General features: G+C 41.1%; 1 pseudogene; it reads left to right on the plus strand.

Annotated features, from left to right (window-relative positions):
- Positions 1–2,191: 2,191 nt before the first annotated feature.
- On the plus strand, positions 2,192–3,212 carry LOC148107617 (olfactory receptor 4E1-like; annotated as a pseudogene).
- Positions 3,213–12,879: the final 9,667 nt, after the last annotated feature.

The raw sequence follows: 12,879 nt of genomic DNA on the forward strand, positions 1-12,879 counted from the left end.
TTTTGTTCTTAATTATTTTCCTACATTTTTCTGAAGCATATGCCACAGACATTCGATTTTCTTTTTGTGCACCATATTCTCAACATAAACTGACACCAAATTTCTACTGCAGTGGGGCACATCTCCATTTCTCAAAGCTTTTTTTCCTGCAGCTCCAAAGAAATAGAAAAAAAAAAAAGTGATGATGATGGAACACAAGTCTTCATTACAGACCTAGTTCTCCATCCACTCTGTGCGGTGAAATTCTCCAGATTAATTTAAAATAAACCCCTGGCTTCATTCTTGCTCAGTTCTTTAGTTTTCTAGTTTGCAATCATCCTTTCGGTTGATTAGTAAATTAAAAAGGGAACAGATGTAAATCATACAACTTTTAAAATAGCTTTCTGGGGACACCTGAATGGCTAAGCTGGTTGAGCATCTAACTCTCAGTTTCAGCTCAAGTATGAAAACACGGCTGTGGGATCAAGCCCCCTAGCGGGCTCTGTGCTAGGTGTGGAGTTGGCTTGAGATTCTCTCTCTCCTTTTCCCTCTGCCCCCCCCCACTCACACACACATACACACACACATACTCTCTCTTTCTCTAAAAATAAGTAAATCTAGAAAACAATGAAATAAAGTAGCTTTCTAGAGCAGAAGCTTTAAGTGAATACTAAGAAATATTTCACTTTTTTTAAGATTTTATTTCTTTATTTGAGAGAGAGAGTGAGAGAGAACATGAGAGGGGACAGGGGAGATGGTCAGAGGGAGAAGCAGACTCCCCACTGATCTGGGAGCCAGATGCTGGACTAAATCCCGGGACTCCAGGATCATGACCTGAGCCGAAGGCAGACGCTTAACTAACGGAGCCACCCAGGCACCCCCACTAAGAAAAACTGCTTAATAGTAAAGTTAATCCGTCACTACATTAAGATGTTACAATAAATATTAATCTAAGCTCTAAACACTCTGAGTTTAATTCAAATGTTAACTAAAAGTCTTCTCGTGCCCCAGAAATACCTTCTTTTCCCATGACTCTACTTTGCTAGTTTCCTAATTTGACACTACCTTAATCTTCCCTCTATTGATATAGACTATCAAAAGGGCCACTGTCTGCAGAAGACCAGCACGATGAGAAATAGGAAATACTGGAGATGGAAAAGATAAGTAGAGGCAGAAGATAAAGAGTTCTCTAGTCCTTTTTCATAACCAATGTTGAGCTGATTCTTTTGTCTGGCAGAGAGCCTGCCCTTGAGGAATGAGGGAACACTCCAGTAGTGATCAGTGATGGGAAGAAGATAGCACAGGATGAGCGGATCCCGGGAACCAAGAGAGCAGCATGCATGGGTGGGCACCCCTGGAAGACTGTGCATCCAGGCTGTGACATGAAGACAAGCGAGAGAAGAGAGACTCCCCACAGATGCCCAACCAGGCTGGTGGGGTGCACCTAGCAGAGGAAGAGGCAGCTCACCAAGACCCATTCCACTTAGCGCCCTAATTATGCCAACCATCACATAAACGATTCAGGTCAGAGTGGTGGCATAGAGAGCCTGGTCTGGGACTCAGGAGGCCTGTGCTCCAGACACAGCTGTTACTGCAATTCTCTGTGAACTTAAGCCCATTGCTTTACCTCTCTCTGCCTCATTTTCCCTATCTATAAAATGAAAAAAAAAAGAAACAAAGAGAGGAGAGGAGGGGAGGGGAGGGGAGGGGAGGAAAGAAAGAAATGAGGAAAACTCTCAGCTCTTTCTAAGACACCCCAACCACCCTGCCCATTGTTCAGCCGACTGGGGAAAAGCGTCTACCGGCCACAGACCAGGTCACTGCCATGACAGTCCCAGGGCATCACGGCAGAGCGCGCAGGGGTGGAAGTCCTTCGGACGAGTGAAAAACGCAGTCAACAGGCAATAGAGAAAACCATGCTCAAGGCCAGGCTGTGTACAACTTTGAACATGTTACTGGCTTGGGGTAGAAAACTCCTGGTTTCTTCTCTGCTAAAGATTTATGAGTAAATATAAGCCCTCCGCTCTCCAAGGCTGCCTTATATCTCTTGGTGAATCATGGTTCTCTGCACTATTTTCCCAAAAATGTCTCTGTGGTGCCTACTGTGTATGCAGCATGATTGAAGACGCTGAATGGGGTTTTTAAAATAAGATACTGGACCATAAGCTCCAGATGGAGGGAAAAGCAAACACAGAAGAAATTAAGTGACCAGATGATTGATACAGATGCTAAGTGTTATTTTTTTTCCTAATTCTTTGCAGAGTGTCCAACAAAGAGAATGGAAGAGGCGGACCTACTCAATCAAACCACTTCCGTGACATACATTCGGCTTAGAGGCTTATCTGTCAATCAGAAGGTGCAGATGACTGTGTTTGCCCTGTTCCTCACTTCCTATGTCCTGACACTGATTGGGAACATCCTCATTGTCATAACTATTATCTATGACCGCCGGCTCCATATCCCTATGTATTTCTTCTTCAGTAACCTATCTTTTATTGATGTCTGCCACTCCACGGTCACTGTCCCCAAGATGCTCAGAGATACATGGTCAGAAGAGAAGCTCATCTCCTTTGAGGCCTGCGTCACCCAGATGTTCTTCCTGCACCCCTTTGCCTGCACCGAGATCTTTCTCCTCACTGTCATGGCCTACGATCGGTACGTGGCCATTTGCAAACCCCTGCAGTACATGACAGTGATAAACTGGAAAGTATGTGTGCTGCTGGCTGTGGCCCTCTGGACGGGGGGTACCATCAACTCCATATCGCTGACCTCCCTCACTATCAAGCTGCCCTATGTGGTCCTGATGAGATTGACAGCTTCTTCTGGGATGTGCCTCAGGTGATCAAACTGGCCTGCACGGACACCCACATCATTGAAATCCTCATCGTCTCCAACAGCGGGCTGATCTTGATGGTCTGTTTCGTGGTCCTCTTGGTGTCCTATGCAGTCATCATGGTGAGTCTGAGGCAACAGATCTCTGAAGGCAGGCAGAAGGCCTTATCCACCTGTGAGCACACCTCACCATCGTCACACTCTTCCTGGGATACTGCATCTTCATCTATTCTTGTCCATCCACCAGCCTCCTGGAGGACAACGTGGTGTCTGTGTTCTTCACCGCAGTGACCCCTCTGCGGAACCCCGTCATCTCCTCTCTCAGGAATGAAGACATGAAGAATGCCTTGAACAAGTTCATGGGGAGGTTGGAGGGGAGAGGGAAAAATGACAATGTCTAGGCTCTTAAGAGGCCTGGTGCTCCACATCCAAGAAAAGCCTTGCAAAGAATAAGTCACCTAGGACCTGACCCGAAGGCAGACGCTTAACGACTGAGCCACCCAAGGCGCCCCAGAAAGTTTTGATCAAGATTTAAACTGTCCAAATAGGGGGGAGGAATTAAGATGGGGGAGGAGTAGGGGACCCCTTTTTCAGCTGTACCCCTGAGTCTAGTTGGATAGGTACCAGACCATTCTGAACATCCACGGAATCAGCCTAAGATGCAGGAAGATACATCTGGATCTCTACAAACGAACATCTCCAGCACTGAGTACTGAGGTGTGAAGCGGGGAGCCATGAAACTGTGCACAGATATCGTAAGATAAACAGAAGGGGGAGGGAGCCGCTGCGTTTGGGCGCCAGGAAGCGGTAGCCACCGGCAAGGGGGAGTGGGCGGACTCCCGGACCGGCACCCGCGAGAGAGCTGACTGACACCGTGAGCCAGGGAACACGCACGACCAGACTTCTCACGGAACTCCGGTGTGCTCACTGGAACCAGAATGAGACCGGGAGCTCCAGGAGCACTCGGGGGCTGCTGGTGGCTGGCGGTGCTAGAAACGCAAAGGACAGAGATGCGCCGGCCCTGGAAATAAGGGCTGGGACGCCGGGTGTGGGGCACACATCCCGGTATGCTGCAGGGTTGAGCAGCACCAACAGTAACAGAGTTAAAGTGGCCAGAACATCAGTGGAGAACGGTCCACGATTCCTCTGTTCTGAGATAGAGGCTGAGATTCAGCCACTGCTGCTCTGACTCTCAGAAGAGGCACAGCAAACCGCCAGGGAAAGCTGCCAGAGAACAGAAGCCTGGAAATACCAGCTCAAGGGTGCCCATCCCCATCCCCCCCTTGCAGGGGACACAGAGACTCTACCCAAACAGGGTTGCCTGAGTATCAGCGCAGCAGGCCCCTCCCCGAGAAGGCAGGCTGAAAAATCAAGAAGCCCACATCCCTAAGATCCCTATAAAACAAGTGCATACTGCCTGGGTCCCGGTCAATAATTTGTGCTCTGGACAACCCCGTAACCTCTCCTCATCAGAATGACGAGAAGGAGAAATCCCCCCCAGCAAAGAAAAGACAATGGGTCTGTGGCCTCTGCCACAGAACTAATGGATATGGATGTAACCAAATTATCACAAATGGAATTCAGAGTTACAATAGTCAAGATGATGTGTAGACTTGACAAAAGTATTAATTAAAATTTTAATGAGAATATAGAATCTCTAATGGTGGAAATGAGAGCGAATCTGGCAGAAATTAAAAATTCTATGAGCCAAATGCAGTCAAAACTAGAGGCTCTGACGGCCAGGGTGAATGAGGCAGAAGAACATATCAGCAAATTGGAGGATGGGTCAGTAGAAGAGGAAGCTAAAATAGAATCTGGGCTCAAAAAAATCCATTCTCAAGAATGTAGGTTACGGGAGATTACTGACTCAAAGAAATGTTCCAATGTCAGAATCATCAGCATCCCCAAGGGGGTGGAGAAAAACAGAGGTCTAGAAGAGATATTTGAACAAATTGTAGCTGAAAACTTCCCTAATCTAGCAAGGGAAACAAGCATTGGTGTCCAAGAGGCAGAGAGGACCCCTCCCAAGCTCAACCATGAGAAACCTACACCACGTCACATCATAGTGCATTTCGCAAATATTAGATCCAAGGATACAGTATTGAAAGGGGCCAGGGCAAAGAAATTTCTCACGTACCAAGGCAAAGTATCAGAATTACGTCAGACCTGTCTACACAGACCTGGAATGAGAGAAAGGGTTGGGGGGGGAGCATTTTTAAAGCTCTTTCAGAGAAAAACATGCAGCCAAGGATCCTTTATCCAGCAAAGCTGTCATTCAGAATTGATGGAGAAATAAAGACCTTACAGAATCGCCAGTCATTGACCAATTTTGTAACCAGGAAACCAGCCCTACAGGAGATATTAAGGTGGGTTCTATAAAAATTAAAAGCCCCCAAGAGTGATACAGAACAGAAAGTCACAATCTATAGAAACAGAGACTTTACAGGCAACATGGCATCATTAAAATCATATCTCTCAATAATCGGTCTCATTGTAAATGGCCTAAATGCCCCCATAAGACGCCACAGGGTTGCAGATTGGATAAGAAGACATGACTCATCCATTTGCTGTCTACAAGAGACTCATTTTGAACCTAAAGATACATCCAGACTGAAAGGAAAGGGATGGAATACCATCTTTCCCGCCAATGGACCTCAAAAGAAAGCTGGGGTAGCAATTCTCATATCAGACAGTTTGGATTTTAAACTAAACACTATAGTTAGAGACACAGAAGGGCACTATATTATTCTTAAAGGATGGATCCAACAAGTGGATATGACAATTGGAAATATATATGCCCCCAACAGGGGAGCAACAAGATACACAAGCCATCTCTTAACCAGAAAAAAGAGACATATAGATAAAAATATGTTAACAGTAGGGGACCTCAACACTACACTACCAGCAATAGACAAATCACCAAAGCAAGAAATCAAGAAACAAGTGCTTTGAATACCATACTCGACGAGTTGGACCTCATAGATATATATATATATAGAACACTACACACCAGAACCAAAGAATACTCATTCTTTTCTAATTCTCATGGAACATTCTCAAGAATAGTCCATGTTCTGGGTCACAAAACAGGTCTCAACTGATACCAAAAGACTGAAATAATTCCATGCATATTCTGAGACCACAACGCTTTGAAATTGGAACTCAACCACAAGGAAAAATGTGGAAGAAACTCAAACACTTGGAGACTAAGAACCATCGTGCTCAGGAATGATTCGATAAACCAGGAAATCAAAAATCAATTTGAACGATTCATGGAAACCAACGAGAATGAAAACACAACGGTCCAAAAACTATGGGATACTGCAAAGGCAGTCCTAAGGGGAAAATACATAGCTATCCAAGCCTCACTCAAAAGAATAGAAAAGTCTAAAGTTTTTATATTCTCACCTCAAGAAGCTAGAACAGCAACAAAGGGACAGGCCTAATCCACACACGAGGAAGCAGTTGACCAAGATTAGAGCAGAAATCAATGAATTAGAAACCAGGAGTACAGTAGAGCAGATCAATAGAACTAGAAGCTGGTTCTTTGAGAGAATTAATAAAATTGACAGACCACTGGCAAGACTTATCCAAAAGAATAGAGAAAGGACCCAAATTAATAAAATTATGAATGAAAAAGGAGAGGTCACAATCAACACCAATGAAATCGGAAGGATTATTAGAAACTTTTATCAACAGCTTTATGCCAATAAATTAAGCAATCTGGACAAGATGGAGGACTTCCTGGAAACCTATAAACTACCAAGATTGAAACAGGAAGAAATTGATTTTTTTTTAAACAGCCCAATTAATTATGAAGAGATTGAGTCAGTGATAAACAACCTTCCAAAAAACAAAACTCCAGGCCCGGACGGTTTTCCTGAGGAATTGTACCAAACATTCAAAGAAGAAATAATACCTATTCTCCCAAAGCTATTTCAAAAAATATAAACAGAAGGAAAGCTACCAAACTCATTCTATGAGGCCAATATTACCTTGATCCCCAAACCAGGCAAAGACCTCATCAAAAAGGAGAATTACAGACCGATTTCCCTAATGAATATGGACGCCAAAATCCTCAACAAGATCCTGACTAATAGAATCCTACAGTACATTAAAAGGATTATCCATCATGACCAAGTGGGATTCATCCCTGGGATGCGAGGGTGGTTCAACATTCGCAAATCAATCAGTGTCATAGATTTTATCCAGAAACAAAAATTCAAAAATCATATGATTCTCTCAATAGATGCAGAAAAAGCATTTGATGGGGCGCCTGGGTGGCACAGCGGTTAAGCGTCTGCCTTCGGCTCAGGGCGTGATCCCGGCGTTCCGGGATCGTGCCCCACATCAGGCTCCTCTGCTATGAGCCTGCTTCTTCCTCTCCCACTCCCCCTGCTTGTGTTCCCTCTCTCACTGGCTGTCTCTGTCTCTGTCAAATAAATAAATAAAATAAAATAAAATAAAAACTTGAAAGCTTTAAAAAAAAAAAAAAAAGAAAAAGCATTTGAGAAAATACAGCATCCTTTCCTGATTAAAACCCTTCAGAGTGTAGGAATAGAGTGTACATTCCTCAATCTCATAAAAACCATCTATGAAAAGCCTACAGCAAATATCATTCTCGATGGGGAAAAGCTGGAAGCCTTTCCCTTAAGATCAGGAATACGACAAGGATGCCCACTCTCGCCACTATTATTCAACATAGTACTAGAAGTCCTTGCAACAGCATTCAGATAACAAAAAGGGATAAAAGGTATCAAATCGGCTAAGAAGTCAAAATGTCTCTCTTTGCATATGACATGATACTCTATATGGAATACCCAAAAGAATCCACTCCCAAACTATTAGAAGTTATAGAGCAATTCAGTAATGTGGTGGGATACAAAATCAATGCTCAGAAATCAGTTGCATTTCTATACACGAATAATGAGACTGAAGAAAGAAAATTAGGGAATCCATCCCATTTACAATAGCACCAAAAATCATACGTTACCTTGGAATTAACTTAACCAGATACGTAAAGGATCTATATTCTAGAAACTATAAATCACTCTTGAAAGACATTGAAGAAGACACAAAAAGATGGGAAAATATTCCATGCTCATGGATCGGAAGAATTAACAGAGTTAAAATGTCCATGCTACCCAGAGCAATCTACACTTTCAATGCTATCCCGAGCAAAATACCAATGACATTTTTCAAAGAACCGGAACAAATAGTCCTTAAATTTGTATGGAACCAGAAAAGGCCCCGAATCGCCAAGGAACTGTTGAAAAAGAAAAACAAAGCTGGGGGCATCACAATGCTGGATTTCGAGCTGTACTACAGAGCTGTGATCACAAAGACAACATGGTACTGGCACAAAAACAGACACATAGACCAATGGAACAGAATAGAGAACCCAGAAATGGACCCTTGGCTCTTTGGGCAACTAATCTTTGATAAAGCAGGAGAAAACATCCGGTGGAAAAAAGACAGTCTCTTCAATAAATGGTGCTGGGAAAATTGGACAGCTACATGTAAAAGAATGAAACTTGACCACTCTCTCACACCATACACAGAGATAAACTCCAAATGGATGAAAGACCTTGATGTGAGACAGGAATCCATCAAAATCCTAGAGGAGAACATAGGGCTCAACCTCTACGACATCGGCCACAGCAACCTTTTTCATGACACATCTCCAAAGGCAAGAGAAACAAAAGATAAAATGAACTTGGGATAAAATGAACGTGGGATAAAAGTCCCACTTCTGCACAGCCAAGGAAACAGTCAAAAAAACTAAGAGGCATCCCACGGAATGGGAGAATATATTTGCAAATGATACTACAGATAAAAGACTGGTATCCAAGATCTACGAAGAACTTCTCAAACTCAATACACAAGAAACAAACAAATCAGAAAATGGGCAGAAGATATGAACAGACACTTTTCCAATGATGACATACAAATGGCCAACAGACACATGAAAAAATGTTCAAAATCATTAGCCATCAGGAAAATTCAAATCAAAACCACACTTAGATACCACCTTATGCCAGTTAGAATGGCAAAAATTGACAGGGCAAGAAACAACAATTGCTGGAGAGGATGTGGAGAAAGGGGATCCCTCCTACATTGTTGGTGGGAATGCAATTTGGTACAGCCACTCTGGAAAACAGTGTGGAGGTCCCTTAAAAAGTTAAAAATTGAGCTACCCTATGACCCAGCCATTGCACTACTGGGTATTTACCCCCAAAGATACAGACGTAGTGAAGAGAAGGGCCATATGCACAAACACCATATCTTTTACCTCCTCAGTTCAGTGAAATTCCTGCTTTCTGCTGAGACTTTATCCTTCCTTCCCCTCATTCTTTCCCACATGCCTCCATATCCCCATACTGTCCCCACCCAGGGAACTGCCAAACATCCATAGGAAAAAGCACCCAAGGTGAATGTAGAACTCATTTCCTTGTCCTTCCCTTCTTGGAATTGTAACCCCTGAAGTCTTGCCTGTGTTGACTGTTCTCCAGTGCCTTCAAATGATTGTGTTAGGTATTCTGTCCAGATGTTACGGTTACTTTGTGTGGAAAGGTTAGTTTACTACAAGCTACTTAGCCATGACAAAACCAGAAATTTTTTTCTGTTGCTTCTCAGTTCCTTCACTTTCTAAAGATGATCTTGTAGCAAAACCATGCGAAAGTGCAGGGACAAATTAGAAACAAGTGATTATAGGGACTGGCATACACACAAGTTTGGGATGCAGACCTGCTTTTCTTTTTATTGCAAGCAGCTCCAGATTCCCAAGGAGAAGTGGGAGTGGGGGAGTCCTGCTTACAGTAAAATAAGAGGTAACACCAGAACCACAGAGAACAGATTCAGGCTTTTTTTTTTTTTTTCCTGTATAGGAGGTGCACAGCAATTGTAAATCAGTAAACATATTACCCAGGAGTTATATTAGTCACTTGACTAGTTCTCCTTGAACTCCCTCCCAGGTCCTAAATGAAAGGTCATCTTAATATTGAAATGTCTTTACCAATTCAACAACCCTGATCTGTAGATGAAGAGAATGAAAGTTAGGAATCAGGAGTGGCATGTTGAGGACAATAACTTTGGTGGTAAAAAATAAACATTTCTTATCCACCACCCTTTTCACTAGCCCAAGTTGCTTTTTTGTTACCAGCTAATCCTATATTTCTATCTTAAGGACTTTTCAATTATTTTCCCCTCAGTAATTAAGGAAGTCTCAATCATTTGCCAGTTAAACAATGTTCGTTTCCTTACTATACATAAAATTCTATGAACAGTAAGAGAACAGAACAATACCCCAATAGGAAAATAAGCAAAAGGATAGAGACAACATGCAGAAAAGATTCTTTTTAAAAATTTATTTAAAGATTTTATTTATTTGACAGAGAGAGACAGACCTCAAGCAGGGGGAGCAGGAGGCAGAGGGAGGGGGAGAAGCAGACTCCCCACAGAGCAGGGAGCCCAATGTGGGGATCCATTCCAGGACCTTGGGATCAGGACCTGAGCCGAAAGCAGATGCTTAACCAACTAAACCACCCAGATGCCCCATTCAGAAAAGATTCTTAAACATATGGAAGGTAAGGAGGGCATGTGTTCTGATGAGCACTGGGCATTATACACAACTAATGATCATTGAACACTACATCAAAAACCAATGATGTACTATATGTTGTCTAGTTGAACATAATTTTAAAAAAGCATATGGAAAGAGAACTAATTCATTCATAAAAAGATAAAGGTAGAATAAACCTATAACTGTATCTCATTTTTAACCCATTGGAGTGACAAAGATCAAGCAATCTGATAACCACTGTGTGACTGAGGATGGTGAAATGGCTTCCCTCACACTTGCTTGTGGGAGAATAAATTTTACAAGCTCTATACAGGACAATTAGGCAACTTTAATCAAAATTTAGAAGACATACCCCCAGTAACCCAGCAATCCAACTTTAAGGTACTCAGTCTACAGATATTCTCACACGTGTGGGAAATGATGAAAGTATGAGAATAGTCATTGCAGTATTGCTATCATAACAAAATGTTGAGGAAAATGTCAGTTCCTATTAACAAAAGACTAATTAAATAAGCTATGGTTCCGTCATAGAATGGAATACTGTCTTTGATCTTATAAAATGTGAGGTAGCTCTATATGTAATGTTCTATAATATCTCCAAGACTATGTTTTGGGACTTATTATTATTGAAGTATTGTTGACATCCAAGACATACTGTTAAATGAAGAAAGCAAGGTGAGTAGCCAAGTATAACTAATTTTCATGTAAATGTATAGACTCTGGGAAGGAGATCCAGAAACTGATAACAGAGGTTGGTTCAGGTGAGGAGAATTTGGTGTCTGGGGAACAAGAGAGTAAAGGAGGTGTTTGTTTCATATCCCTTTTGAACTCTTTAAATTCTTTGGTATATGTTGGCATTATTTACTTTAAAAAATGTTTTTAAATAATAATACAGTTGTTTTTAAGCAGATTTTCTAATAATTATATCTAGAAAACCATTCCTCTTACCCCCACCAACAATTCTAGGAGTCCTGAGGAACCTATTCATTAATTAAAAAGTTGAAGTAGGGTCCAAAAAACATCTTAACATATTTTCACTCAGACTTTTTGGCACTTCAGAGAAAATATGATAAAGGTCTTTTCCCTCTTAGAGCTTCTACAAATATCTTGTGACAAACTGTAACTACTCTATCACATTTATATTTAGACATTCTCCCTCTCGTTGTTCAACTATATACTCTCGTTTTTGTTGTTGAGAACCTACAATACCAGACATTGAACCAGGAAATAAATTTGAAATGTAAGTACATGAGACATTTTCTTCCCTCATAGGGCTCGCAGTCTCATAGTAGAGATGCATAATAAAATTGCAAGTGTTTTCTTTTTATTAAATGGTACAAGTGCAATAATAGGGGAAAGACTAAATACTATGAAAGATCATGAGAAGTAGCATGTGCGCAAGCATGGATTTGTGTCACATGAAAGAAGATTTAAGCATAGCTAATCGTAGGGCATTTTCTTTTTGCAAGTACACCTCAGGTTACCAAACAAAAGTGCTTCTAATAAAAGACATCCATATTGGTAAGGAAGAGATAAATTGTCACTATTTGCAGATGACATAATATTCATTGAAAACCCTAAAGACTCCACCAAAAAATTATTAGAATAAATGAACTCAGAGACAAACCATAAAGGTTCTTAATCATAGGAAACAAACTGGGGGTTTCTGGAGGGGAGGGGAGGTAAAAATATGGGGTCACTGGGTGATGGACATTAAGGAAGACACGTGATGTAATGACTACTGAGTGTTATATAACACTGATGAGTTACTGACCTCTACCTTGGAAACTAATAATACTTTAGGTGTTAATCACATTTAAATAAAAAATTAATTTAAAAAAAGAATTGTAATAATTATATAGTATTTGGATGGAAATAAGGGGTTGTTATGTTTGGAGAAGGTGATGTTTAAATTTGTGATTTTGGATTAATCTTTTTTTCCAAAATTAAGATATAGATACCATGAATTATGATACATGAAAAAAAGAACAAATGAATTCAATAAATTTTCAGGACACAAAATTAATACTGAGAAATCAATTGTGTTTCTATATACTATTAATGAAGTAATAGGGAAATTAAGAAAACAATCCCAATTACAGTTACACCAAAAAGAATAAACTACCTAGAAATAAACAGCACTAAGAATGTGAAAGATCTGTACTCTGAAAATTATAAAACATTCATGAAAAAATTGAAGATGATACAAACAAATGGAAAGATATTCCATGCTCACGTTTGGAAGAATTAATATTGTTAAAATGTCCATACTACTCAAAGCAAACTATAGATTCAATCTCTATCAAAATACCAACAGCATTTTTCACAGAACTAGAACAAATAATCCTAAAGTTTGTACGGAACCACAAAAGACTCCAAATATCCAAAGCAATCCTAAGAAAGAAGAACAAAGCTTGAGGTATCACAATTCCAAATTCCAAGATATACCACAAAGCTGTAGTAATCAAAACGGTACAGTACTGGCA

Source organism: Ursus americanus, chromosome 27, assembly GCF_024610735.1.
Source record: "Ursus americanus isolate L20-20 chromosome 27, mUrsAme1.1.p, whole genome shotgun sequence".
Classification (NCBI taxonomy): domain Eukaryota; kingdom Metazoa; phylum Chordata; class Mammalia; order Carnivora; family Ursidae; genus Ursus; species Ursus americanus.